The 26,113-nt window shown below is 45.2% G+C and overlaps 1 protein-coding gene across 4 annotated transcripts in view; it reads left to right on the top strand.

Annotated features, from left to right (window-relative positions):
- Positions 1-1,621: 1,621 nt before the first annotated feature.
- Fryl (FRY like transcription coactivator) overlaps positions 1,622-26,113 on the top strand; it is a 222,919-nt gene continuing 198,427 nt past the window's right edge. For 3 of the 4 annotated variants that reach the window (XM_021653944.2, XM_021653945.2, XM_060380743.1), the window contains exon 1: positions 1,622-1,760. The gene's annotated coding sequence lies outside the window, so the exon portion shown is untranslated. Of the gene's footprint in view, positions 1,761-2,589; positions 2,814-26,113 lie in introns of those variants that run through there. The other variant, XM_060380744.1, reaches the window with a different exon arrangement.

Below are 26,113 nucleotides of genomic sequence, written 5' to 3'. Positions count from 1 at the left end.
CTGTATTTGTGAAGGCCTTAGAAACTAGCTAATTTCCCGTCTCTTGTTTTGGCTTGTGACACCTGTAAGGGCTGAAGCTTTAGTTCAGTGGTAGAGGGCTCACCTTGCATGAACGAGTCCCTTGAATAAATCCCCACTACTGCAAAAATGTACACAACTCAAAACCACCCTCAGACCCAACCATGTCCCCCTCTGTTATTGCTCCTCGGGATTCATAGCTCCCGTCCCTGAGCGAGAGATAAAGTCTTATCTCTCAACTCTCTACGCTTATTTCTCTTTCTGAGCTGGATTGGCTTCTAGGGTGTCGCTGAGCACAACCACGTTTTTGGCATCACTGGATTCCACTGTGGGATCTCTGCACCTTTACGGATGCCCTGAAGTCCAGAGTATCCCAATGACCATCGCAAATAAGGGGAGAACACTTGACTAACCCGTTCGTTAACATTTCTTGGCGGGTCCCAAAGCCATAACCAGGCTCAGTTTTTCTGGAAATAACTTTCGCTTCTTACATCTGGGGTGGGAACCTGGTCCTACGCTAATGCAGACCCCGAGGCTGTCGCAGGGTCCCTCTGCTTTAATGTGCAGGGGGTCTGCCACAAGGTCCGCTTTTCCTGACAGACGTCTCCCTCTTCCTTTGGGTAGACATGCTTTTCCCTGAAAGGTGCCACTGGCCTCTCGTGTCCGCATTTGTAACAAGAGGGAATTTGAGAACATCACCAGAGAGAACAAGCTGTTTAATCTTAAAAATTATATATATATCGTAGCTCCCGCGCAAACGCCAGTACGACACACAGGACGTGACCTAAACGGAACTTCTATTGGAAAGGACTTGCTTTTCTGTATGTCTGATTGCAAGACAAACAAGGAAACTTCTAGGTTTGCAGACACCTTCGTAAACTCTTCCGGGTGCACAAAGCCAGAAAATCAAGCGTGAGAGCAGAGTGGACAGGGGGTGCGAACTTGCTTAATTCGCAGGAGCTAGTACTAGGATTTCAGGTGCTCTCACTCCTGGAGACAGCAGGGTTGGGTTCTCAGGACCCCACAGCTAGTGTGATGTGCTCCTCATCTGAAGATTTTTGCATCCTTTCCATCTCCATTTCCCGCCTTCCTTAGTATAGGCTGTTTGTGCTCGACCCCTACCAACATTTAAAGGGAAAGAGGCTTAGAGGATGCCAAAGTGGGGAAGACTCCACGGCTGTCTTTCAGCCGTCCAGGGAGAGTGATAATAGGTAAGAGGCGTGCAGACTTGCCCTTTCCTGCCCAATCAGGTGCACAGGAAGATGTCTTTCTACCAATAAAAATAAAGTTCGCTTTCCGGAGGCGGGAGGGTGAGCCTTGACTGCCAGTTCTCCAAAGCAACGTTGGAGGCGAGGAAAGAGAGTGATTAGAGGTACGTCCAACCCGGGGAGGGGGGCGGGGCGAAGGTGGGGAAACTCTGAGCGGCGGGGGGGCCGGCCAGTGGAGGACGAGGATCGCTGTTCCTGGTGTAGCGTCCCTCGCCAATCAGGAAGGCCAGAGGGTGGGCGGGGCAGGGAAGGGGTGGGCAGAGCTCGCAGCACCGCCGGGCGCCCGTCGGGCTCTGTGAGAGACAGAAATCCGGTTAAAATCAGAGTCGGAGGGAGGTTTAACCACGGATCGGTCCCGATCGGATTATTCCTTAAAGGGGACGCGCCATTGTCAAAGAGAACGGAGCCTGGGGCCCGAGGGCGGGGACCGGCGGCGCTGGAGGAGCGAGGCAGCTGCACGGGACTGGGGACCTGGTAGGTGCTGCCTGGGGAAAGGCGCTTCATTTCACTTTCTCTTCCAGCGCCGGGGCAGGCGCCGGGATGCGCGTCGGCCGTGGGATTCCGGGTCTCCGGGCTTGGTCCGGTTGCCCTTCTTGCTGCAAGCCGCGAAGGAGGCGGACCGGGATGGGCGGCTGCGTCGCCGGCTGGGGAGGCTCCTAACGGACGCGGGCGCGGCGCTGAGCCGGGGTCAACCGAAAGCCCGTCGGAGCTGCGGTAGACCCGTGGGGAGCACCGCGCGCCCCGCTCTGCTGCGCGCCTCCTTCCCCGCCCGTGCCCGGCTCTGCCCGCGCGCCCGGCCGCCCTGGGCGCGCGCCGTCGTCTCCACGCGCGCTCCGCTCCTCCCGCGCGCCCGGCTGCCCTGAGCGCGCGCCCTGCGCCGCCCGGCGTGCCGGCTGGGTTCACACGCCGAGGGGGCACGGAGGCCCCGGGAACCGCCCGGCGAGGAAGCGGGCGGCGGGGCGGTGGCGGCAGGCGCTGCGGCGGCGTCGCGCTCCCGGCCGGGTTGAGCGCGCCGGCGGGCGGCCTCGGGAGGAGAGGCGGCGGGCCCGCGCGGCGCGCCGAGCTGCCGGCCGGGCCGGGCATTGTCCGCGGTCCTCCGCCGCGTCTCTCCGCCCACCGCCTGCGGCGCTGGGAGGGGTGCGGACCCGGGCGCCGAGCCCGCTCCGCCCGAAGCGACGGCGCACCCCCGGACCCGAGCCTTCCGGAGCCGGGGTCGGCCCGGCAGACGCCGCAGCCACCGCCCGCGGTCGGGCCTGCGCAGCCCGGGCCACCCGCTTCGCCGACACCGGCGCAGGCTGTCCGCGGGGCCGAGCTCTGCCGTGCAACTTTTCTTTGCCTTTTTTGATGGGAGTTGTTGCTTCCGGGCGGCAGGTTCTGCGGGCCCGGCCGAGCCTCGTTTCTTGCGTCTGCAGAGGCGACCTGGGGCCTGAATGCTGTCGGTCTTTATTATCGGTCCAGCTTTGTTCCTCGCCACCTACAGTCGCTCTTCTTGTGGAATTTTGAGGATATGGGACCACTAAGCCCCAGGTTGCGGTCTTAAAAGAATAAATGAGGGGTGACCGGCTGAGGGGCAAGTGCTCCAGACACAGCTAAATTTGCCTTAACCTTTGAACTAGGGAAAGTGTTACCTGGACTCTAGGCCAGAAGCTCTTTGGGGAGGGTAGAGATAAAATACAGTAAAAGCAGGTTACCAGGGTCTGTAGGATTGGGGGCGTGGGAGAGGGGTGGCAAACGCTGTGAACAACTTTTGATGGAAATAAAAGTTGGTTTTATAAACTGCTCTTCTGCCTAGCAGGTGCCTTTCATAAAGTTGATATCCCTGCTGAATGCAGGCATTGTAACGACAGGAAGGCAAGCACTCTTTCTACTGGTAAATCAAATAAGAGGTCTTTGCACTGTGAACATTATACCCGGTGTTGAACTTGTCAATACTTGCAGCAGAAATCATAGCTAGAAACAACACATCCCCTGTTAGAGTCCTTATTTAGAAAAGAATGTTTTCATAAGCCTTCATTTTGACAGTTTCTTGAGCAATGCTTTGTAGAGTAGTCGGAGGCAGCAAGTTGCAACCTTATAAAGGAAGTAGCATCCGGCGTGTTATTCTTTGGGCTTATTTTTGTTACTTTATTTTCAAAAGTAGCATCTGATTCCGGTTGCCTTGCTCTCTGATACAATACTTTGTAAGACACCTTGCAGGAGCGAATTTTGTTGAGACAGCGGCCTGGTTTTTTGTTTGTTTGTGTTCCCCCTTCAAGGCAATGTAGATTTTAAAATTTGTTTATCATTAAGCTGTCAAATAACTTTTGAATGTTTGAATGAATGTTGAAAGTTCTCAATCTCAACAGTAACAACAGAGAAACTGTATTTGGGAAACAACTTCAGCCATTGATACTTGAGAGAGAATTCTTTGCTCTGTTACAGAGGCTTGGAAATAAAGTTTCAAAACCTTACCTTCATTTTGATAATCAGTCATTGTTCCACCTTATTATTTTAAATCTGTGCTAAAAATATTGGGCAATATCTGGGCATAATTTCCTTGCTTATCATAGGAAGTAGGTATTTAAAACAAATGTAAAATTTCCTATTTTTATTTATTTAGTGGCATATCTAGACAATGGACTTTCTAATCTTTAAAAAGAGCACACAAGAAGAAAATATTCAGGAAGAATTGTCTCCGCAATGTCTATGCTCTCTGTCCTTAGTAGCATGTGTTTTTCTGTATTTTCTGGGTACTGCATACATATTTCTAGATAAATTTGAGCCTTAGAGTGTGTTTAGAGATTCTTGGGAGAGCTGGATTGTCCCCTCTCTGCAGATCCAGGGTGTACCTGCATACCTGATAGACACACTGTTTTAGGTCTTTCTGACAGAAAAAGATTCTGTCTTACAAAGGCTGTGGAAGATACTTTTTCCTCTGACACATGCCATGCAAATATGCTGTCCCACTGAGCTATATCCCTAGACCTGATGGGATAGTTAATAACAGGCACAATTCCTGCAGTAGGCATTGAACCCAGGCCTTCTTGAATGTTAGGCAAGACTGGACCACTGAGCCCCAACCCTCACCTCGCCCTATCCCCACTGAAAAAAATACCTACACAAAATACTTGTTTTTGAACAAGATTATATCAATGCGCAAAAGTGGTTCCATGTTGGACAACGCTCTCTTAGTTTCAATATTCTTCGTTAGTGTATAAAATTGTGACTTAATTATATAATATCCGTTAGATCTCTTCTATGATGGCAGTCACTTATCACAACATTTAGAACTAGGCTTGATCTACCATCAGTGTATTTTAAGTGCCTACATTGTTTAAGTATGAGGAGATAAAATAGAAATAGGTGACAGTCTTATTCAGAACATTATTGGAGACAGTCAAAATTACTCTCCGTGGGAGAAAGACGGGTGTCCAGAGTATCAGTGACTAGGAACCATGGGTAAAGAAAAATTAATGGAAGTAACCCAAATGATGTGGGAATGTACTTGGGGCTTTAGCAGATTTCATTGTGTGTGTTAAGTATTTTACATAGACTATTTTTAGATGTGGACTGGGTATGTATGTTACTGTTTTAACTGTAAATCTCTTAAGTATTTGGGGGTGCCAGAGCTTGAGCTGTGAATTCAGCTGTTGTTACCCTTCAGGATAGGCAGGTCCCTTCCATCTCAGGCCGAGCACATCACCTTGTCTGCAAGTTTGCTCTCTGTAGAGGAATTTTAGTCCAACAACATGGCTACTCTGGCTGGAACAGAGACACACCTTTAATCCCAGGAGACAGAGGCATGTAGGTCACTTCTACTCAGTGCTATTCAGTCAGTTTGGTTGAGTCAGTGAGTTGAGAGGCAGTGCAGGGGAATTGAGTCCTGGGCAGTTCAGTTCGTGGAATCCAGAGGCAGTTTTTACTGGGAGAGTTTTACAGAGAGAAGTTGAAGGGAGAATAAACTAGACACAGGTGAAGAAAAAACAAAACAAAACAACAACAACAAAAAAAATGAGCCAGAGAATGAGAAAGAGGCAGATGATTAGAACAGATTGTTAGAGTTAGTTTGAGGCCAGGCTGGGCAATTCAGTCAAGAGGATGAGAGAGAGGCCAGATTGAAATCAGTCAGCTTGGAGAGCAGTTTGAGCCAGAACAGCTGAGTTGAAACAGCCAGCCCGAGTTCAGAAAGAGGTAGAAAGGGGTACGCATATTAGTTTTAAGTCTCAGAGGCTGAAAACATTCTAGGCCTAGATTAAATGGCATGAAGGCTGGAAGCTTTCAGAACTAGGCCTAAGTTAGCAGACTAGCAGACAGAGGCAGTAAGCCTTCGAGACAACAGTTACAACAGGCCGATAAGCGTTAACTGTCCTCTTCGTCAGAAGTGATTCTCTTTACTTTGGAGCCTAAAAAGTGCTCTTACAGAACAAGCCTTTTTCTTGTCTGTTGGTTCAGTATGGCTGGCTGTATATTTCCATCATTAGATAGTAGAGGTTGGCTGAAGTTGGAGCCTTAACATATTTACTGCTTCCCAAAATACCCAGGCAGTTTTATTAGCCCGCCAATATTCTATAAACCAGGAAGTGTAAAGAAGCCCCAATACTTGCTTATATTTGGAGGAAAGTATTTATGTGAGTTTAAAGGAAGCACTTTTTCTTTTCTTTTTTTTTATTTTTTATTTTTCCAGAACTGAAGACTGAACTCAGGCAGAGCACTTGCCTACCAAGCGCTCTACCACTGAGCTAAATCACCAACCCCAAATAATTTATTTAATTTTATTTTATGTGCATTGGTGTAGAGATTTCAGATCACCTAGAACTAGAGTCACAGACAGTTACAAGCTACCATGTGGGTGCTGGGAATTGAACCTGAGTTCTTTGGAAGAGCAGCCAGTGCTCTTAAACAGTGAGCCATCCTTCTGGCCCGGAAACACTTTTTCTTATCACTAAAGTTCCACAAGCCCATTGATAAGAAAGAAATGTCTCGACATTCAGAATGTCCCATAACACTGCTCACCCTCTACTCTGCAACCCATGTTAGGATGTTACTGTCTTCTTTTTCCAACCTTTGTTCTTAGATGACAACCTCAGGACCATCTTAAATGATTTTTCTTGAAAATTTTAGCAAGTTGTTATTATTGTGAATGAAAGAAAATAATATTTATTTAATTCTTATTAATTCTCCAGGTTCTGTAAGTTCTTCTCCCCACCCCTTTTCATTCAATAGAAGATAGAAGGCTTCCATCAGTCAGTTTGTTGTGTTCAAGGTGTTCAAGAATTTAAAGAAAAAAAGAAAGAGAAAGCGATCAACTACAGTGTGCTGGAACATTTACCTTTCTCTGCCCTGTATTTGTTTTAATATAACAGAAAGCGTTTCATTTATTTATTTGTTTGTTTGAGTACAGGCTAAGCATAGTTTCTTGGTATTTTTTGATTCATGCAATCTCGAGTGAGAACTTTAAAAAATTGCTTTCGAGCCCCCAGATTGAAATGCGGATTTGTTCCTCATCAGATCACAGAAAGGGTTCTGCTCTTAACTTCAGGTGGCCCGTTACAGACGGGGAGCTATGGTGTAGGCCGATGTACTAGGTGAGTCTATTGTTCTAGGTGCTGCTCTGTGTGGCTCCACAGAAGTTGTCCATGAGGTTTCAAAATAGAAAACACCGCTGCTGGCTGTCAGGTGGCCTCATCACAGGCCGGTCTCCATTCATTAGTAAATTTGGGGAATTATGCCTGCTGTGGAGGCTGGGGGGTGGGGTGCTGGCACAGAGGGTTAGGTTAAGTCCTTCAGTCACCTGTTTGGGTATTGCTGTGAGTGGCCTCTCTCAGGTTATCCTGGTGGCCCCACCCCGCCCTCCTAGGAGGTGGGTTCAGGTGTGTGGTGCTTGGTGAAGTAAACCTGTGAGCCCTCAATTTGGTTTCTGGCATTTCAAACACTGCTGTTCCCCGTAGACAGGATTTCTCTGAAATCCTGCATAGACCATGTCTTTCCATTTATTCAGAGAACACGATGGTGTAAATATGTCTGTACCTAAACAGGTTCTTCATATTTTGCTGATGGAGTAGCAACACATTTCTTTGTAAGCTGAGACACTAAAGTAAATCAGTTCTTTTGCTACAATTGGTGGATTATTTTTTTCTGTGAAAAAACATTTTTGAAAAATCACTTGTGAAGTGTTTGACTTACACAGGGGCCTTCCTTGCCAGCTTCCCTTGACCTTTCTGTTCATGAGGGAAAGAGTTGAACTGTTCAGAAACAAGGGACCTTGAAAGTGTGAAAATTGGGTCAGTCTGTCCAGGCAACCATCTGAGGGAGGGTAGACTCCTATGGCGCTTGATTATTAAGGTAGCAATTTTGATTAGTCAAGGTTTCTGAGGGTGAGCTGGAAAGGGTGCTTCAGTTGTTAAAAGCATTTGCTGCTCATGTAAATCACCCAGGGTTGATTCCCAGCATGCTCATGGTCGCCCACAACCATCTGTAACTCTTGTTCCAGGGGATCCAACACCCTCTTCTGGCCTCCATAGGCACTGACTACTGGCAAGCCAACATTCACATAAAATAAAAGCAAAATCTTAAAGAGAAAAATATGTGCAGAGTTACAAAAATTTTTAAAAATTAAAAAACATTTTCGACAGCTATTCATTTATTTCATGTGTGCATATATGGAGGTCAGAGGACTACATGTGGGAATATGTTACTGTTTTTTGTTTGTTTGTTTGTTTGTTTTGAGACAGGGTTTCTCTGTGTAGCCTTGGAGGTCCTGGACTTGCTTTGTAGACCAGGCTGGCCTGGAACTCACAGAGATCAGCCTGCCTCTGCCTCCCTGAGTGCGGGGGTGCTGGAGTTAAAGGTATGCCCCGCCACACCTGGCAATATGTTACATTTTTGTACCGTGTGGGTTTGTAGGCTCAGTAAAAAACACTTTCAAGCAGTGAGCTATGTCACTGGCCCAGGAATTACAAAATTTATGCAACAGCTTTACTGAAATTTCATTCACATGCCATGTTCACCTATTTAAAATTCAGCACTTTTAGCGTATCCCCCAGATTTGTACACCATTACCACATTTAGCCTGAGAACTTTCTGGAATCCCGTTTTGCTTCTGTTCTCCAGCCCTAGGCAACCTTGATCTACAGTGTGTCTTTATACTTTTGGTTCTTCTGAATATTTTGTCTCCATAAAAAGTAACAGTGTATTCTGTTTGTTTAGTGCGTTTAAACCTTGGGAGTAGAACCATGTCAGTGCTTGTTGTGATGTGTGTAGCGCAAAGACTTGCTCTAAAAAGAAACTATCCAAACCCTAATTGTGTCAGAGACTTGAGAATAATGGGAAAAGATATTCCGCTTAGACAAATCAGTGGATTCAGTTTGGTAATACTTTTTCCTACCAAACAAACTGTGTTGGTCTCACATTCTCTAGATGGGGCTTATAGGACAGTCCTTCAGTGTGTTCTAATCCTGCTGCATGTGTGGCCTGTGGATAGTTCAGAACTCTGCTTCAGAGCTTGATCGAGCCCTGCTCTTCATGTTGGGATGATCTGGGCTGCCCTTAATAACTTTTGGGTTACTGATCACTGTGATCCACAGATGAATTACTATTTTTTAATTGAAAATAATTTTTATATATTCTAATCTTAGTTTCCCTCCCTTTTTTTCTCTCTAATCCTTCCCACCGGTCCCTCCTCCATGCCTTCTTTGTCTCTTCTGAACACATACTCCCCCCATAAAAACACAAAATTGGAAACCATAATGTACAAACAAAAGATTAAGAAGGTAAAAAAAAAAATGCCCAAACAAAGGAATATGAGCCAAATATTCTTCAAAAACACCATTGGGTCTGTTTGTGTTGGCCGTCTACCGCTGGGCATGGGACCTGCCCGTAAGTGGGTCTACAGATATTACTAATCCCTCCTGGTTCTTGTTTTCTGACTTACACAACTCATTGGCTGTTTACTCAGTGGCATGGTCGCTGTTTTGTACATACTGGCTGGGAAGGCAAAAGGCATGCATGATATTTTGGGGGAGTTTTTATCTTCCCCATTGATTGTCGTTTCATAGCTTTCTGTTCATTTCTTTGCCCAGTTCTAAGCTGTGCTGAGGATCAAACCCAGGGCTGGGCAATCTCTCTGCCAACTGAGCTGCCTCTGAAGCCCATTGCTTTGTCATTTGGGGATTACTTAGAATGATCCTTTTTGATGAAGCCCAGGTCTTCCAGGCTGTTGTTTGCCACATCTTTCCAGTTACAGGCAGAAGCTTCTCAGCAGCTGCATCGTACATGCCAGCCATTGTCAGACACATGTCTATTTCAGAACACCCTCACTGAAGAGGTGTTGAAGTATTGGTTTGTTTGAAGGCTGTCTAAAAGTTGATTTAAAAAAATTGCATTAGTTTGTTCACTTAAATGCAGTCTCATATTTTATTATTCATTCATTTGTTTATTTTACACTTAATTTGTGTCCGTGTGCTTACATGTTTGTCATGGTACGTGTGTGACGGTCATAGGATAATAACCTGTGGGAGTTGGTTCTATCCTTCTATCATTGTAGGTCTTGGGGAGTGAAGCCAGGTTGTCAGGCTGTGGCCATAAGTGCCCTTGCCTGCTGAGCCACCTTACTGGCTTCAGTATCATATTTCACATTGTAAATATTCATACATACTTCTTGCTGCATAAATGGATTTCCCTGTACTATTTCAACCTCTTAGAACTTGTTCTAATGTGTTTTGTTCTTTTGTTAGGCTATCTTTATTTCATGGTGATATTCATGTATGAATTTAGTTCAGTATGAAGGACGCTGGGATCATAAGTGTAGTTTATAGTTTTCCATTTTGTTTTATTTTTAAAAAATGTTTATTTTTATTCTTCCGTGGATGAGTGTTGTGCCTGCACACATGTCTGTGCATCTGTATACACAGTGTCTGCTGAGGCCAAGAGGAGGGTGTCAGATTCTCTGGAACTGGAGTTACAGACTGTCTGGGTTCTGTGAGCTGAATCTGGGTCTTCTGCAAGAACAACAAGAGCTCAAAGACTTCATGCCCATCAATTCCTGACACTCTGTATCACTGTCAGATGCTGGAAAGCAGTTGTCCTTAGAGCTTCTAGCGGCATGTCTCTCTGGACATCCTGACTTTAAGCCCCGTGAGACCCATTTTGGGATCTAGAGTGGTGAGATGCATTCCTGTTGTTTAAGATACTAGTTCGGTGATGATTTCACAGTATTGTCATTGGAAACTGATTTGGCTCTGCACACACACTAGGAGCTGAGCCTGCATTTTATTTTTTTCCTAAGAACCTGTTCCAAACACACTTGGTCCTTCCTCTCCAGAGAGCTGGGGGAATGCCCTTTATCTTTTGCTCACTTGAGTGCCAAAATCCCATTCCAGTCTCTGGCTCTGTATGTACCTGCATCTCTATTGTGCTGTGTTGGGGGTACTCACAGAGCCGTCATATTTGGCGAAACCTTTGCTTGATCCTGCTTTCAGTACCCACACTTGGCGTCCCTCTGACGAAGTGGATAGCCTTGTGTGTCTGTGGGAGCTGACAGCTGCAGTGCTTCATAACTTTTGGTCCAGCTTGGCTTTTCGTGGTACTCAGTACTGTAAGCAGCATCACTGCTTGTGATGACAGAAAGGGGGAAGGGGGACTCATTCCCTGAAGGATCTTGATGTCAACAGCAAGTAAATAATTAAGGCGTCTAAGGGTAGGAAGTGTCTCATGACTGAGCTAGCTGTGGAGACGGTAGCAGGTTTCCTGAAAAGGCCATTTCCAACTAGACCGATGCCTGAATATCTTGTGAAAGGGATGACTGAGCGAGGCTTTTACAGCCAAAGGAACTGGGGAAATGGGTTTCAGTGAAAGGGTACCCGTTACGAGGAACACAGATGCTTGCCACTAGGTTGCCTTACATTTTGTAAACACATGGGAGAAAGATTTGTCAGCGGTCATGTGTAGGTGCTGGAGCACAACTCAGGCCTTCTATGAGAGCAGCAGGTGCTCCTAACTGTTGATTTGTCCTCTCAAACCCCAACATTAATTATTCCCCCCTGTGTAGCCCTGGGTGTTTTGGAACTCCCTCTGTATACCAGGCTGGCCTCGAACTCACAGAGGCCCACCTGCCTCTGTTGGGATTAAAGGCATGCTCCACCACTACCTGGCTAGCATTAAAGCACTTATTCTTACTCAAGTGCCTTTGCAACTGAGTCATGTCACTGGCCCTTAATTACAATAAAAAAGGATTTCTTTATTATGTGTACAGCGTTCTGTCTGCATGTACACCTGCACACCCGAAGAGGGCACCAGATCTCATGATAGATGGTTGGGAGCCACCCTGTGGTTGCTGGGAATTGAACTCAGGACCTTCTGGAAGAGCAGCCGGTCCTCTTAACCTCTGAGCCACCTCTCCAGACCCCTTAATTACATTTTTAAATGAAAGTACTACATGAGCCAGTTAGACAGTTGTGTCAAATTAACTTGCTTTTTTTCTTCTTTTTTTGGAGAGAATATTAAAGTCCAGACAGGAGGATGTACAGTGTACTCTCTCTCTGGAGACAGGAGAAGAGACAGTGTAACTGGCCTTCAGCCAGACAGTCAACACTATTTCTCTGTTGTTGGTAGGGTTATTGGCTAGAACACTGACCATATAATTAAGTAGATAATGTGGTTAGTTGAGTCATACTTGTAAAAGTTCACTAGTAATAAACCAGTGACAAGTGGGTGGAAATCTCTACAGTGTCATGCTGAAATAAATAATGTGTATTTGTGTCACACACACACACAAAATGAGCACTACGCCTATCAAAATGTTTGGGTGAAATGAATTTTATGGGGTTAACTTAACTGAAAATAGCAGCCGTGGCCGAAATGTCAAAGGCTACATGCTGTTTTGATGGGACAGGATGTAAAGTCACATGCATGGGTTCAGAAACCAGCTGCTCGGTTACAGGGGTGAGGGAGATGGGGCTGAGTGCAAACAGCGCTGGTATTTTAATTACCGTAATAAGCTCAGTGCAGACAGAGAAAGCAGAGCGGCTGCGGGTGGGTTCACAGCATGGCAATCTGGTTGATCTGGTGATCTAGTGTTACATTGCTCTTGGATCGCAAACAGCTCGGGACACGGTTGGCACACTGCGCAGTGTAGAGGCAACATCTCCAAATGGGCCAGGAAACACAAAACAACGTGTTGATGAGGAGACAGAGAAGTTAAACCGGCATCCATTGCTGTGGAGATGTAGGACGCCACAGCTAGCTGCTGTGGGGAAACAGCTCTGAGTTCTCTCCGACAGCTCACGTGGAGTGCCCATAGGCCTCAGACCCCCCCATTCCTAGGTATAACCATCAAAAATGCCAAGCTATTCACAAATGCTTTGGTCAGTAGGCACCAAATGTAGTTAGCAAGGTGATAACTCATTGGCACAGCTGTTAGCAAAAGCCACGTGATGTGGCTACGGTGATGAGGAAGGAGAATCTCAGGCACTACAGGTGGGGATGTATTTGAGCCTTAATGGGAAACATTATGGGATGGCCTCTAAAAACTGGGTATGTGTTTTTGGTTTTGGGAAGAAGTATTTTGGTTTTGGGAAGAAGTATGTACTCTCTCTTGTTGGGAAATAGTTTAGCTGTCCATCCACAGATGTGCATTTTACCTCAGTGTAGTACAATTCATCACTAAATAGAGATCAGTTAAATGGTATTGAGAGTCTGGAAACACAGCCCAGCATTTATGGACCTTTTTTATTTTTTTGTTTTGTTTTTTTTAAACAAGGGTTCCACATAGGGAGGGAATGTATAGTAGTCTCCATCAAATGGCGCAGGATACCTGGATTTCCACATCATAAACATGCTATAAACTATTAGTGAACTGGTGATCTCAGTGTGAAATATTGAAATTCCTTGGGTGGGGGGAAACAAACAAAGCATGACCTGTAATGACCTCGTGCCAGGCAAAGCCATTTTGACTAAGGCCCAAGCCACGAGCAACAAAATATTAGTTTCCGTCGAAATGAAAGGGTGCTATCAAAGTGAAAAATGATGCACCGTATGGGAAGCGGTGTTTGCAAGCCGTCACTCGTAAGGGACCTGGTCCAGAAGATAGAGGGCCTTGCACTGGTTCAAGCCAGACGAGATCTTACAGACAGGGAAGTGGGCACCGGCTCACGCCCGTAACCAGAAAGCTATACACGATTGGTATCCGCTTATAAAGGAAAAATTAGGCTCCTTCAGTGGAGTCTCACTTATATTACCCACACTTCAGTCACACTTCAGGGCAGGCCCCATGCCCAGGAGTAGAGGGCCAACCCAAAACAAACCCAGTGATATTTCTGTAGTTTTTTTTTTTTTTTTTTTTTTTGATGCATGTTGCTTTATTTGGAAAAACATTTTATTGGTCTTTTGCTTGTATATTTTGGTTTCCTATTTTATGTCTTTGTGGTTCTGTGTGTGCTAGTGTTTGGTTTTTCTAAATTTTTATTTGTTTTTTAAAGAGAGAGAAGGAAAGTGCTTGGAGTTAGGCCAGTAGGGAGGAGCTGGGGGAAGAAAGAAAAGCATGATCAGAATATATTGTATGAAAAAAAATTTCTCAATAAAAAAGGCAGCTGGGCCTCGTGGCACACACCTTTAATCCTACCATGGGGAGGCAGAGGCAGAGGCAGGCAGATCTCTGTGAGTTCCAGGCCAGCCTGCTCTACAAAACAAGTCCAGGACATCCAGGACTACACAGAGAAACCCTGTCTTGAAACAAAACAAAACAAAAACAAACAAACAAAAAGCCCCCCGAAGAAACAAATAAAAAGGGGGAAGGTACCTGGATTTAAAATGATTAATAAATTCCATGGAAGAAGAATCCTCAGGAAAGACTGTTAAACAGATGAGTCTGGTAGGGTATTCAGAGATTTCTAGTCTCATGATGGAATTGAGAATTGAAATCCTCCTCTCCCTCTCCAACTTCCCTCAGCAAGCCGCAGGCAGTCATTCCTCAGTTCTATACTCTTAATGAAGTCTTCGGGGCTTTGCCTCCCTGCCAAGCGTGTTTGTTTCTTTAAATAAGCACACAAGTACTTATTTCCGACCAGTGAGTTGCCGTTACAGTTCCATGCCAATAACGTGTCTAGCCTCGGCGTTGAGCAGGCTTTCCCTTTCTTTTCCAGGTTTCATGTGTTTGTAGGGTGTGCACTTATGTGTATGTGGGCACACATCTGTGGATGCAGGTGCACACACACGTAGCATGACCTGAGGCGGATGTGGGGAGTCATTCTTGATGGCCTTTCTGCTTTGTTCATTGACTCAGGGTCTCTCAGTCACACCCAGAGCTTGCTCCCTGTCCCCCGTTTCTGAGATGGAATTACTGGCAGACTGCCATGCCTTCCTGCATTTACCTGGGTCCTGGGGATTGGAGCTCCCTCCATTCCTCACAGTGCCCGTTACCCCTGAGCCATCACCTGGGTCCTCAGAGGCATCCTCTTATTTGTAGTCATCAGGTAGTTCTCTCTCTCTCTCTCTCTCTCTCTCTCTCTCTCATCACCTGGGTCCTCAGAGGCATCCTCTTATTTGTAGTCATCAGGTAGTTCTCTCTCTCTTTCTCTCTCTCTCTCTCTCTCTCTCTCTCTCACACACACACACACACACACACACACTTTTCCATACCTGCCACTGTGTCCCATCTTTCCCCACCTATGGTTTGGGTATTTGGACCGTTTTCACCAGATTGTTGACCTGTATGTAGGTCACTTGTGACTTCCTGACTTTTCTCTTATTGCCAGTGGCTTCTGAGGACCCAAGCATCCCTTTCTTGGTTAATGTGTGGAAGGGTGGGCGTGTGGATAGGGTAAATGATATGTTTTGGATCTTTTCTCCCCACCCTGACTCCCCACCGCAGACCCCTGTCCCTCTTTCCCTGCTTCCCCAGTGCTGGGATCACAGAGCCGTGTGTTTTGTGGTGCCAGACTTTTTACATGGACTTCAGGGATCTGAACTCAGGCCCTTATGCTTACACATTGCAAGCTCTTTACCAACTGAGCCACCTCCCCAGTGCGTCTTCTCCCTTTACAAATGATTTCCCACAGATAGAGTAGTGGATGTCTGTAGTTAACTCTAGCACCTAAAAGGCAGCTGGATTGCTACCCATTTGAGGCCAGCCCAGGTTATGTAGCCAGACCCTATTTTAAAAGATTAAACAGAAAACAAACAAACAAAATGTTTCAAATTTAAAGACAGGTTGTGAGGTGGGTGATGTGCATTGCCGTCTGGATGCTATTTAGATTCATTTGTCCAGAGCATTAATCATGTGAACTTCTTGCTTTTTTGACCTTTGAGTATCTAAACACATCTACAAGTTTTGATTTTGGTCAGTCTTTTTCTGAGGTGCACTAGTTTGATGGTCTTCATTATGACTTTCATATATATGTATATATTTACTTGTAATATAAGACATATATGTATATATATACCTATCATATATAATATATATAAAATGCATATATGTATGTATACTGCCCTTTATTCTCTTACGTTCCCCCTTCTCTCCTCAGTCCTAGGATCTTTTCTCTTTCTGTTTCCAAATGCTTTTTTTTATGTCTATATGTTTTTAAATCTAGATTCTAATGTGAGAGAAAATACACTTTTTGAGTTTGTTTTGTTTTGCTTCACATGTTAATCTCTAGTTCTATCCATTTTCCTGCAGGTGACATGATTTCATTGTTCTTTATGGTTGAATAAAATTCAGCAAGTGTTTTGAGAGAAACTTACAAATACCATGTGTCTTAGTCAGTGTTCTGTTGCTGTGAAGAGACACCATGACCATGGTGACCCTTATAAAACATTTAATCAGGGCTGCCTTACAGTTCAGAGGTTTAGTCCATTGTCACCATGGCAGGAAACGTGGCATGCAGGCAGGCAGTCACAGTGCTGGGGAGTTACTTGAGAGTACTACTCTGCATTGGTAGGTAGCAGGGAGAGAGAGAGAGAGAGAGAGAGAGAGAGAGAGAGAGAGAGAGGCAGACAGACACTGGGCCTGGCTTCAGCACTTGAACCCTCAAAGCCCACCCTCAGTGACACACTTTCTCCAACGAGGACACATTCCTAATAGTGCCACTCTCTATAAGGCTGTGGGTGCGTTTTCATGTAAACCACCATTCCCTGATTCTTTGCACTTAAATATTTCATCATATATCACTCCAAAACAAAGATTCCCTCAAGTGATCTAAAGCAATGATTCAATCCTGAGCAGGATTGATGTCCTGAATTTGTTTTTTTCTCTGAGCACCATGTCTTATACAGAACAGGCTGGCACAGGTGAAGCTGCCAGACTGTGGTCACCTTCAGTCCACTGGCACCAGGGGCTGCCCTGAATCAAGATGGTGCTAGGGGTTTCTCATCCCGAACCTCCTTCTTTCTGAGGACTGAGCTGGAGCTGGCAGTCTGGAGAACAGTGCTAGTCTCTTGAAAACCAAGTTCAGGTTGGGCACAGTCAGTGGCTAGCAGCCCCAGTTAACCACACTGCCCTCATGTAGCAGTGGGTATTTCAGATGTGAGTGGTACCTCCATGCAGCCCATTTTTAAACCCAGTGACAGCCAGAGGACGACCTCCACAACATTCTACCCTTCATCATTTGTGCAGTTCTTCCAAGGTTCTCCCCAGCTGGCTTTCCTATGTGTTTCCACTGGATGGGAGAAGCTGGGTCACTATCAGTCCATCACTGTGGAAGGAAAGCCAGAGTAGCAGGGTTAATTAGCTCTCTAGTACCTCATCCCATGCGTCTGAGGGACCCCAGTCACACATCTGTCATCTGACACCCGATCAAGAAGAGTGGAAAACTGAGTTCCTTAATACAAATAAGAGTGGAATGGCTGTGGCTAGCCAGCCAGCAGCATTCTTGTGGAGTTCTCTGTGCACATCTTTTTATTCCTTAATTGAGAAAAGAAGCTGAATTTTTGTCCTTAAGCCAGCCTCCTAATTATTCTGTCTTTTGAACAGAATCCATTCCATTCTTCTTCCGTGGAGTTCACCAAATTTCTGATTTAATAGGATGAATTGTCTCTCCTGCCTCCCAGCTGCCATCCTGGGACTTGTTTCTCATTTTGTTCTTGGATCGTGGCCACTGTTCCTTGTGTATCTCAGATCAAGCTTTATTCTTTTTCACCCCAGTTTTGCTCAAGGACACCTTCAAGGAAATGCATTTATTCCTCCTCCTCCTTTGACTGACGGTTTAGATAGAAAAGTCTATGTGCAAATAATTTCATTTGGATTCTGAGACTTTGTCCTCAGCAATGGTCTGATTTGAAATTTGGTGTATTTTTATTTTATGTGAATGGGTGTTTTGCCTGCATGTGTGTCTGTGCACAGTGTGTGTGTAGTGCCTGTGGAGGCCGGAAGGGGAAGTAGGATCGTCTAGGATTGCAGTTATAGACAGTTATAAGCCACCATGTGGGTACTGGGAAGTTGGTCCTCTGGAAGAGCAGGCCAGTGTTGTGTCCATCATTTCAGCACTGTGAAATTGTGCTGTTGATCGCCCTCTCCTCTCAGATTACTTACGGTTGCCCTGGTTTTGTTTACTGCGAACATTTCACAGAAGCCCACCCTCATGGTCGTCTTATTTTGTACCTCTCCTTACTACTGGTCTTGTAATCTGGGTGATTTTTCTGGCCTGTGGTTGGTCTGTAGGATACCCTTGACCTAGGTGACAGCTGCCTCATGAGTCCATTCCTCTTTGCGCCTGAGCGGGGAAACGTTGAGGTGTGTAGGGCTCATGTGTTTCCCAGGCTTCTTCTTGGCCTAGAGGCACAAGGTCAAGTGTTGTGTAGCCATGTCGATGTGCTTCATTTTCCTGGCAGTGGACAGTCCTGTGTGACATGCGCAGAAGCATGCTGGGAGCTGGGTTTTCCTGAATTAATGAAGGCACACTGACCGGTCTTGAATGTTGTCTGGTGAGCCTGTAGTCCTTGGAGCTGCTGCAGCCTTGTGTTTTTAAAGGAGATGGTAAAGACAATGAAAAAAATAATACTGCTCAAAACTGTCAAATGCGGACCTCAGACTAGCTCTGTGCGTATTATTTTTCTGTGGCTGTAATACACAGATATTGTGACTTAGGAAGAGTTTAGTTTGGTTTACCATTCCAGAAGGAGAGTCACTAGCGGCAGGGAAGGCTTGGCATGGGAACAGGAAGCCAACTGATCACAGTTCATCCATGCATAGAAAGAAGACAGGCCGGGAAATGACAGAAGGCTGTAAGGCCCGCCCCCAGTGGCACACTTTCTCCAGCAAGGCTCCACCTCGTAAAGGCTCCATAACTTCCCTGGACAGTGCCATCAACCATGTGCTTAATTAACATGGCCCTATCTCTAACTTCCGTATTTTACATTCTGTTCATTAGAAGGTCTTGTAGGCTCATCCTTAGTCTTTTCAACCCTGTGCAGTATCTTCTATTTTGCTCTTTCTGCTGCTACCACCCAGGTGCAGGGCACTCTCTCTGACTGCCTGGGCCACTTCAGTAGCACTTGGGAGGGTACAGCACATGCTGGTGGCAGATTTATTTTAGGATATTCCATTCCCAGCCTTCTTTCTCCTTAAGGGTCCTAATCACAGACTGTACAGGTTCACCCTAAACAGCACACAGAGAGCATGTGTGCTCACTTCTCCCTCAGTCTCCCTCAGTCGAAGCTTGAGGGGAGAGAATGAAGGTCACCTAGGTTGGCTTATGCTTAAGGGGCATGAGAAATATATACATACATGCATATATATAAACTTCATAGATATAATGTTTTTATTTTTATTTGTTTGCCTGTTTATTTATTTATTTATTGAGAAATGATCTCTCCGTGTAGCCCTGGCTATATTGGAACTTGCTACGTAGACTAGGCTGGCCTCAAACTCAGAGATTTGCCCGCCTAACTGTGTGCGTCACATGCCCTGCTGAAGTCATGGTCCTAAATGACGGTCCATGAGCGTTCCTTCAGGACTGCAGCTGACGAGCCCGTACACTTCACTGGTGGGTCATTTGGGCAGCCCTGCCCCGGGCACACACCTGTAAGTTTTCAGGCAATAGTCTGCATAGTGGGGCTGACTGAATCGGAGAGCCGTTTCTTATACTGAAAGGCAAGAGCTGTGCTCACACTTCAGTCACAAATGACCTCCTGACTGCAGATCTGCCCGCCATGTGTTTCTGTCCCGCTCCTCAGCTTTCCCACAGCTGAGCCTAAAGATCATGGCAGGTTATGGCAGTAGTATGACTTGTTTCTCCACACTAAAATGTCCTTATTCTTGCCTCAAACATCACCTTCCCTGAGAGGTTGACTGCAGCTCCTGCTTGCTATGGATCTTTCCTACTTTCTCTCTCTCTGTGTCTGTCTGTCTCTCTCTGTCTCCCAGTTTCTTACACTCCAGTTATTTACCTGTGATTCACTGTCTCCTGCCTGTAGAGTGCTGGCTACAGGAAGTCTAGGGTTCTTTGTTTCCTGTGCTCCTGCTACATGTCTACTCCTGGGGCAGTGCTTGACACCTATCTGATGTGACATATGTGTTACATGTGTGTGTGGTTTGAATAGATGGGCATGTGTTTTCCACATATGCATATGCCTGGGCCAGACCTGGTGGGCTGACTCCGCCTTCCTTGCCTGGGATATTCTAGTGTTCAGTGAGGGAAAAGGAAAAAGGCCAGGGCTGTGAACACACACATGCAGCCTGTCACTATTAGTTTTTATCAACTTGACAGAAACCTAGGCACACCTTGGAAGAAGGAAGAAATTGCCTCCGTCAGGTTGGCCTGAGCCTTCAGAGGACATTTTCTTGATTGCTCATTGGTATGGGGGGACCCAGCCTACTGTGTGAGTGGTGTGCCACTCCTGAGGCCTGGTCTCTCTAAGAAAGGTAGGTTGGCCTGAGGTGGCGCACACCTTTAAGCTCAGAGCTTGGGAGGCAGAGGCGGGCAGAACTCTGTGAGTTTGAGGCCAGCTTGGGCTACATATCCAGTTCCAGGACAGCCTGGACTACAAAGAGAAACCTTGTCTCGAAGCAACAATAAAAGAAAAGAAGACCGTGAGACTGGGAGCAAGCTAGTGAGCAGCTTTTTCTCCATGGTGTTGTTGATTATTAATATTTATTATTGATTTATCTTTTAGTTAAACAGTGGTTATTCCTATATAACCAGCTGTATACCCAAATCACCACACAGAGATTAGGATTTATTTAATTAACCTAGAGCACAATGCTGGGCGATAGTTACTCCATCCTAAACCTCCAAGCCTGCCTAATCTCCTACCATTCAGATTTCCCACATTATACTTGCTTATAGTCTTATCTTAGGTCCGGTTCATTGCTCCTCATGTTTCCAGGTCCTCTCCTGCCGATCTCTGCTCTCCCACTCACTTCTTTCTCTTCCTCTCCAGGCCAGGATGCCCCACCCTATTCTCTCCCTTGCTCAGCATTGGCTAGTTGTTTCATTGAAACACAGAGAACAAAAGGTAGTGTGTTTACACAAATTTGAGACTGGTAATGCTTAGAATAAACACCATAATGCAATGCCTGGATTGAAACCAGATAGTAGGGCAGAGAAATCAGCATTTGAATGAACAAGGGCAAATTGTATACTTTCCATAAGAACATTATACTAACAATGGTCTCTGCTTTAGTTCCTGCCTCCTGGTTCCTGCACTCACCTCCCTCAATGTTGGACTACAAAATGGAAGATGAAATAAACCCTTTCCTCCCTGAATTGCTTTTGGCCAGTGTTTTGTCACAGTAATAGAAACCATTCTAGGACATATGCCTTCCTAGAATGGCCAACCTTATTTCTCATATCCTTTTGGCTAGGAGATGGTCAGACTATCATATCCAGTTAGAGATGAAGCTGGGCAATGTAGCATGTGGGTAGATGGCCATGTCTACACAAAAACTCAAGTGTCCTATTGCTAAAGAAGGGAGAGTAGCTATCAGGATAATTTGGTGGGTAATAATGTAAATAAGTGGATACTCGGTGCTTCCTCTGTGTGGTCTTTAAAAATACCCACATGTTCCCAAGAACTTCTGTAGAAAGTCCTTTATTTGAAGGGGTGGAATGAAAGTGAATCTGGTGCACACACATGCATGGTGTGCGATTGGAAGGCCGAGAACAACTTCAGGGGGTGGTCCTTGCCTCCTTACTTGCGTTTTGGGGACAGGGTCTTTGTTGTGCTACTGTATACATCAGGTTAACTAGCCATGCGGAGAAAGGATTCTCCTGTCTCTGCCAGGATACCATGTCTCCATAGAAGTTCTGCGATTGCAGGTGTTCATGCTATGTGTTCAGCTTTAAGATGAGTTCAGAGATTTGAACTCAGGTCCTCAAACATTTGGAGCAAGCGCTTTTACCCACTGAGCCATCGCTCTAGCCTTTAGCATCTCCTTTTGATAAGTACAGATTTTACAAGTCACTAATTAGTGGGAAGACTAGTGTTAGATTGTTTCATCGTCTTTGAAACACAATAGAATGCAAGTTTTACAAGATTTGAAACAGTGTTTCCCTATTGCTTGAATGGCAGCCCAAGATGTAACTATGACTGGTACCTGGCCAGTGGTGTATGCCTTTAATCCCAGTACTTGGGAGGCAGAGGCAGGCAGATTTCTGAGTTTTAAGCCAGCCTGATCTACAGCATGAGGTCCAGGACAGCCAGGGCTACACAAAAACACCCTCTTTTGAAAAATAACAAGCAAGCAAGCAAGCAAACAAAAAAGATGGGGTGGAAAGAGCTGAAATTTGAGGCAGATGAGGGACTCCTGCTTCTTTGCAAGAACTTCAGCACAGGGGAAAATTCTGCTCAGAGGATGATTCTTCATTGACTCATGTGTCTTATTGGCCGGTTAATGATATAGATGATTTAGGTAACAGCCTTATCTAAATGTCAGGAAGAATGATAGGACCTTACAGATTTTTTTTTTTTTAAATCTGAAAATGTAGAAATTTGAATAAACTAAAAGAAATCGTCAGGTTTTTGGTGAATTTTGCAACTCCACATGTGATTTACAAATCAAGGATGCCATTACCCAACTTTCTCCCTTGAATTAAAAAAAAATTTTTTTTTGGGGGGGGAGGGTGTATTTGTGTGAGGAAACTCAGTCTCCTTTCTCCTTGACTTTTTCTTGAGCTCCCCCACTGACCTCCCCTCTCCCCACTGCCATTTTCCGTCACCCTTTCTGTTCCTAACTGATCTCCTCTCACCAACTTTCTCCCCACTGTTGAGTCAGGGGAGGATTTTTACTTTGTTCAGTAGTTGACCTTTCGGTGCTATCAGTACCGCTGTGTGATAAACCACCCAAAAGTGGTGGTTTGAAACCAAAACAGTCATTTATTTTGCTCACAGATACAGGGTCTGCGTCGGCTCAGGCAGGCTTTCCTCTTTTAGGTTCGCTTTGGGGCTGCCTGCAGGGCAGAAGGCCGGGGGATTCACAGGGCTGGGACTTGGGAGCGTTCCCTTCACAGGGTCCCTACACAGGGTGGCCTCAGGAAAGCAGGACTCCCACGGAGGCGCTTGGCTTCCAGGGCGGTGCCCAGTGAGACCTTCACTGCTGGTAGCTGAGTGTGGCCTTTCTGGTATGCCTCTGTTCAGACCTCACTCAAGCCTTGTTTGTGGAGCCTTGGTGAAGGGGAGGGGACATGGGTCCCCCTCCTTCCCAGGCACATCAGAAAATTTGCAGACCTATTTTAAAACCTCTGCCTGGCTCTTCCTCTGTTCTTTGTTCAAATTAGACCAGTCAGGACTGGAGTCATCCAGTTCCTTTTGCTGTGCCGCCTAACTCTGGGGACCCACAGTGCGGGGGGGGGGGGGGGGTAACAGTATTGTATGTCTGTGCCTTTGCTTTATTTAAAAATTTCCTCCGTGACTTAAAATCCATTTAAGGCAGATGCACTGGTGCACTTCTGAAAGGCCAGCACTTGGGAAGCTGAAGCAAGAGGCTTGTGAGTTTGAGACCAGCCTAGTTTAATTAAAAAAAAAAAAAAAAGGGAAAAGTTAGGCCTGGTGGCACGTTCGTGAGACTAAGGTAGGAAGATGGTAAATTGGAGGTCGGCCTGAAGTACACATTGAGATCCTGTCTCAAGAAAATGATCAAAGGAAACAAACCTATTTCCTTAAAACGTAATGACTGTGCTGCTGAGATGGCTCAGTGGGTAGGGGGCATAGCGACCTAAGTGCGGTCCCCAGGAGCCACACGATGGAAGACCAGAACCATCCTCTGCAAGTTGTCCCCTGACCTTCACATGTGTGCTGTGCCACATACACGCCCCATACATGTATGTGTGCACCCACAAAAATAAAGTGAAGATAAATTAAATAAAAAGTAATTGCATGTATTTGTTGAGGTGCCCTGTGTCATTTCACTGTATAGTTAACGTGTAGTGGTCAGCTCAGGCTAGCTGGCATATCCATCAACCCAGACACAGTTTCTTTGTGCTGAGATCATTCAAAGCCTTTTAAACTATTTTTTTCCACAATTTCTAATACATTTAATTCTCTTCAGTCCTTCCAGTTTCTAGTTGAAACTGGAAATAGTTTCAACTATTAATAGTTTATAGTTGGCTCAAATCTTGTAGGGATCCAAGATGGCTTCCTTTTAGCCACTGTAATTCTTAGTCCACTCTCAGACACTGAGAAGTCTGTGAACCAGTTATCTTTTAATTGATCGTCTCTGGGCCTCTCGGTCTGTCTCCCTCCCCTGCCACTCCAGCATCACTTAGGGCGCCAAACCACCATCCATCCTACAGCTGTTCCTTTCTCTGATACCTGCTGTTTTAGTGTGGCTTTCTAAAAGTTGATCATAACTGGTCTTGCTGTCCTAACTAAAAGCTCCCTGACGCTGTTGGTCCAGATTCCCGAACATACACACACATTCCAATTTTATTATGATTTACTTCTAGAAAAACCAGATCTTAATTCTCACCATTCTCCACTAGCTTTTTTTTTTTTTTTTTTTTTTTTTTTTTTTTTTTTTTGGTGTCACCACACCGGATTTCTCACAGTGCTTTTAGCTTCCTGTTTCTTCTGTTATCCATTGTCTCCATTTTGTATTGTATATCTGTATGTATTGAGTGTATATAGGAGTCTGTGTGCACTATTTGTAATGTCGTCTTGTTAAAAAAGTATTTCTTGGAAGGCAGCTCTGTTACCCCTATTCCCCTAGCACACCACAAAAGTATTTCTTTATATTGTGTGTCACGTAATTTCTTGCTCTGAAGGTGTGAGCTATTGAGGATTTTGACAACACATTAATATCTTAATCTTTTGCAAATAGCAACATTGTGGTAAATATAGTGAGAAGCTTTCATTATTTGAAATGATCCCTGTAATTAGACTGAGTGTGGGACAGTTTTGAATTTGTTAGTTATTGCAAGTCAAAGATTTTAAGTCCTGTAGTTTGTTTCACTGTTCGATAAAGACACATCCCCTTAATGTATGTAGTGTGTCTGTGTGTATGCTGTGCTTTCACTATTAGACACATGCCCTTAAAGTAGGTGTGTGTAATACTTTATTTTGTATTCATACAGTTTGGGGGTGGGCAGCCCATGTAGTCCAGGTTGGTTTCCCATGGTTTACCCGTCTTATCCTCTTCTTCATGTTGGGGTCCAGTTGTGTATCTCTATGCTGGGCTGGCCCATTGCAGCTGATCTGTCAGATGTCATAGCTTTTATTTCATGGCTTGTTCTGCAGCCTTTGATTTTTTTTTTTTTTCTAAACCAAGCACATGTAACTAATTTGTTGGCTTTCTTTGCTATTCTATCCAGTAAGATTCTTTGAGGCTCTCTATATAACTTAATGACTTTGAACATGTAAACACTAATTAACTTATGAAGGGGCTGACATTTTGCCACTGTTATTTATGATGTTTCTAAGTTTCACAGGCCTGTCTCCCCCCTCCCTCCCACCTCTCTTGTATTTAGCAACTTTATTTATAATTCATGTGCCATAAAATCTACCCTTTAAAAGGATGTCATCCAGGACTGGAAAGATGGCTCAGCAGTTAAAAGCATTCACTGCGCTTACAGAGAACCTGGGATTTGGGGTTCCCAGCACTCGTATGGCGCCTCAGCCGTTTGTAACTCCAGGCCTAGTGGATCCGACACCCAGTCCTCACCACCTGGGCCCTGCATGTATGTGGTGCACATGCAGGGCCAACACTCATGCACACAAAAATAACCAAACTTTTAAAAAAGAACACCATAGAATGGTTCTTGGCATGTTTACAGAGTTGTATAACATTACCCTTAAATTGGAAAACATTTTAGAACATTTTTTCACCCCCCCAAAGGAATCCCTTACTCATTAGCAGTTATCTTTTCTACTAATATCCTATACTGTGTTTCAATAGGTTGAGTCACAGGCTCTCTTCATATTCTTAGTGTACTTATTACTAGTCAATTGCAAAAGTCCTTCTTAAGTGCTCATTTGGATTATATTAGTGAGAGTTTGCTAGAGCAAACTCTAAAACCGTGAGTGTGTGTGTGAGTGTGACTATGTGTGAGTGTTTATGAGTATATGTGAGTGTATGTGTGTGATTGTGTGTGTGTGTTTATGTGTGTGTTTTTAAGTGTGTGAGTGTGTGTGAGTATATGTGAGTGTGTGTGAGTATATGTGAGTGTGTGTGTGTGATTGTGTGCGTGTGTTTATGTGTGTGTTTGTAAGTGTGTGTGTGTGTGAGTATATGTGTGTGTGTGTGTATGTGAGTGTGTGTCTGAGTGTGTAGATTAAGGCAGACGTGAGGGTGTATGAGAGACCTTCAGCTTTTAAAGAACCGTTTCCATAGAGACTAGCACGCCTGCAGTCTGCAGAGTAGGCTGGCAGGCTGGGGACCCAGAGACTAGTTTCAATTTGGTCTGCTGGCAAAATTTACCAGTGTT

The sequence above is a fragment of the Meriones unguiculatus genome, chromosome 3 (assembly GCF_030254825.1).
Source record: "Meriones unguiculatus strain TT.TT164.6M chromosome 3, Bangor_MerUng_6.1, whole genome shotgun sequence".
In the NCBI taxonomy this organism is placed as follows: domain Eukaryota; kingdom Metazoa; phylum Chordata; class Mammalia; order Rodentia; family Muridae; genus Meriones; species Meriones unguiculatus.
This window is presented reverse-complemented; position numbering and strand designations above follow the sequence as displayed.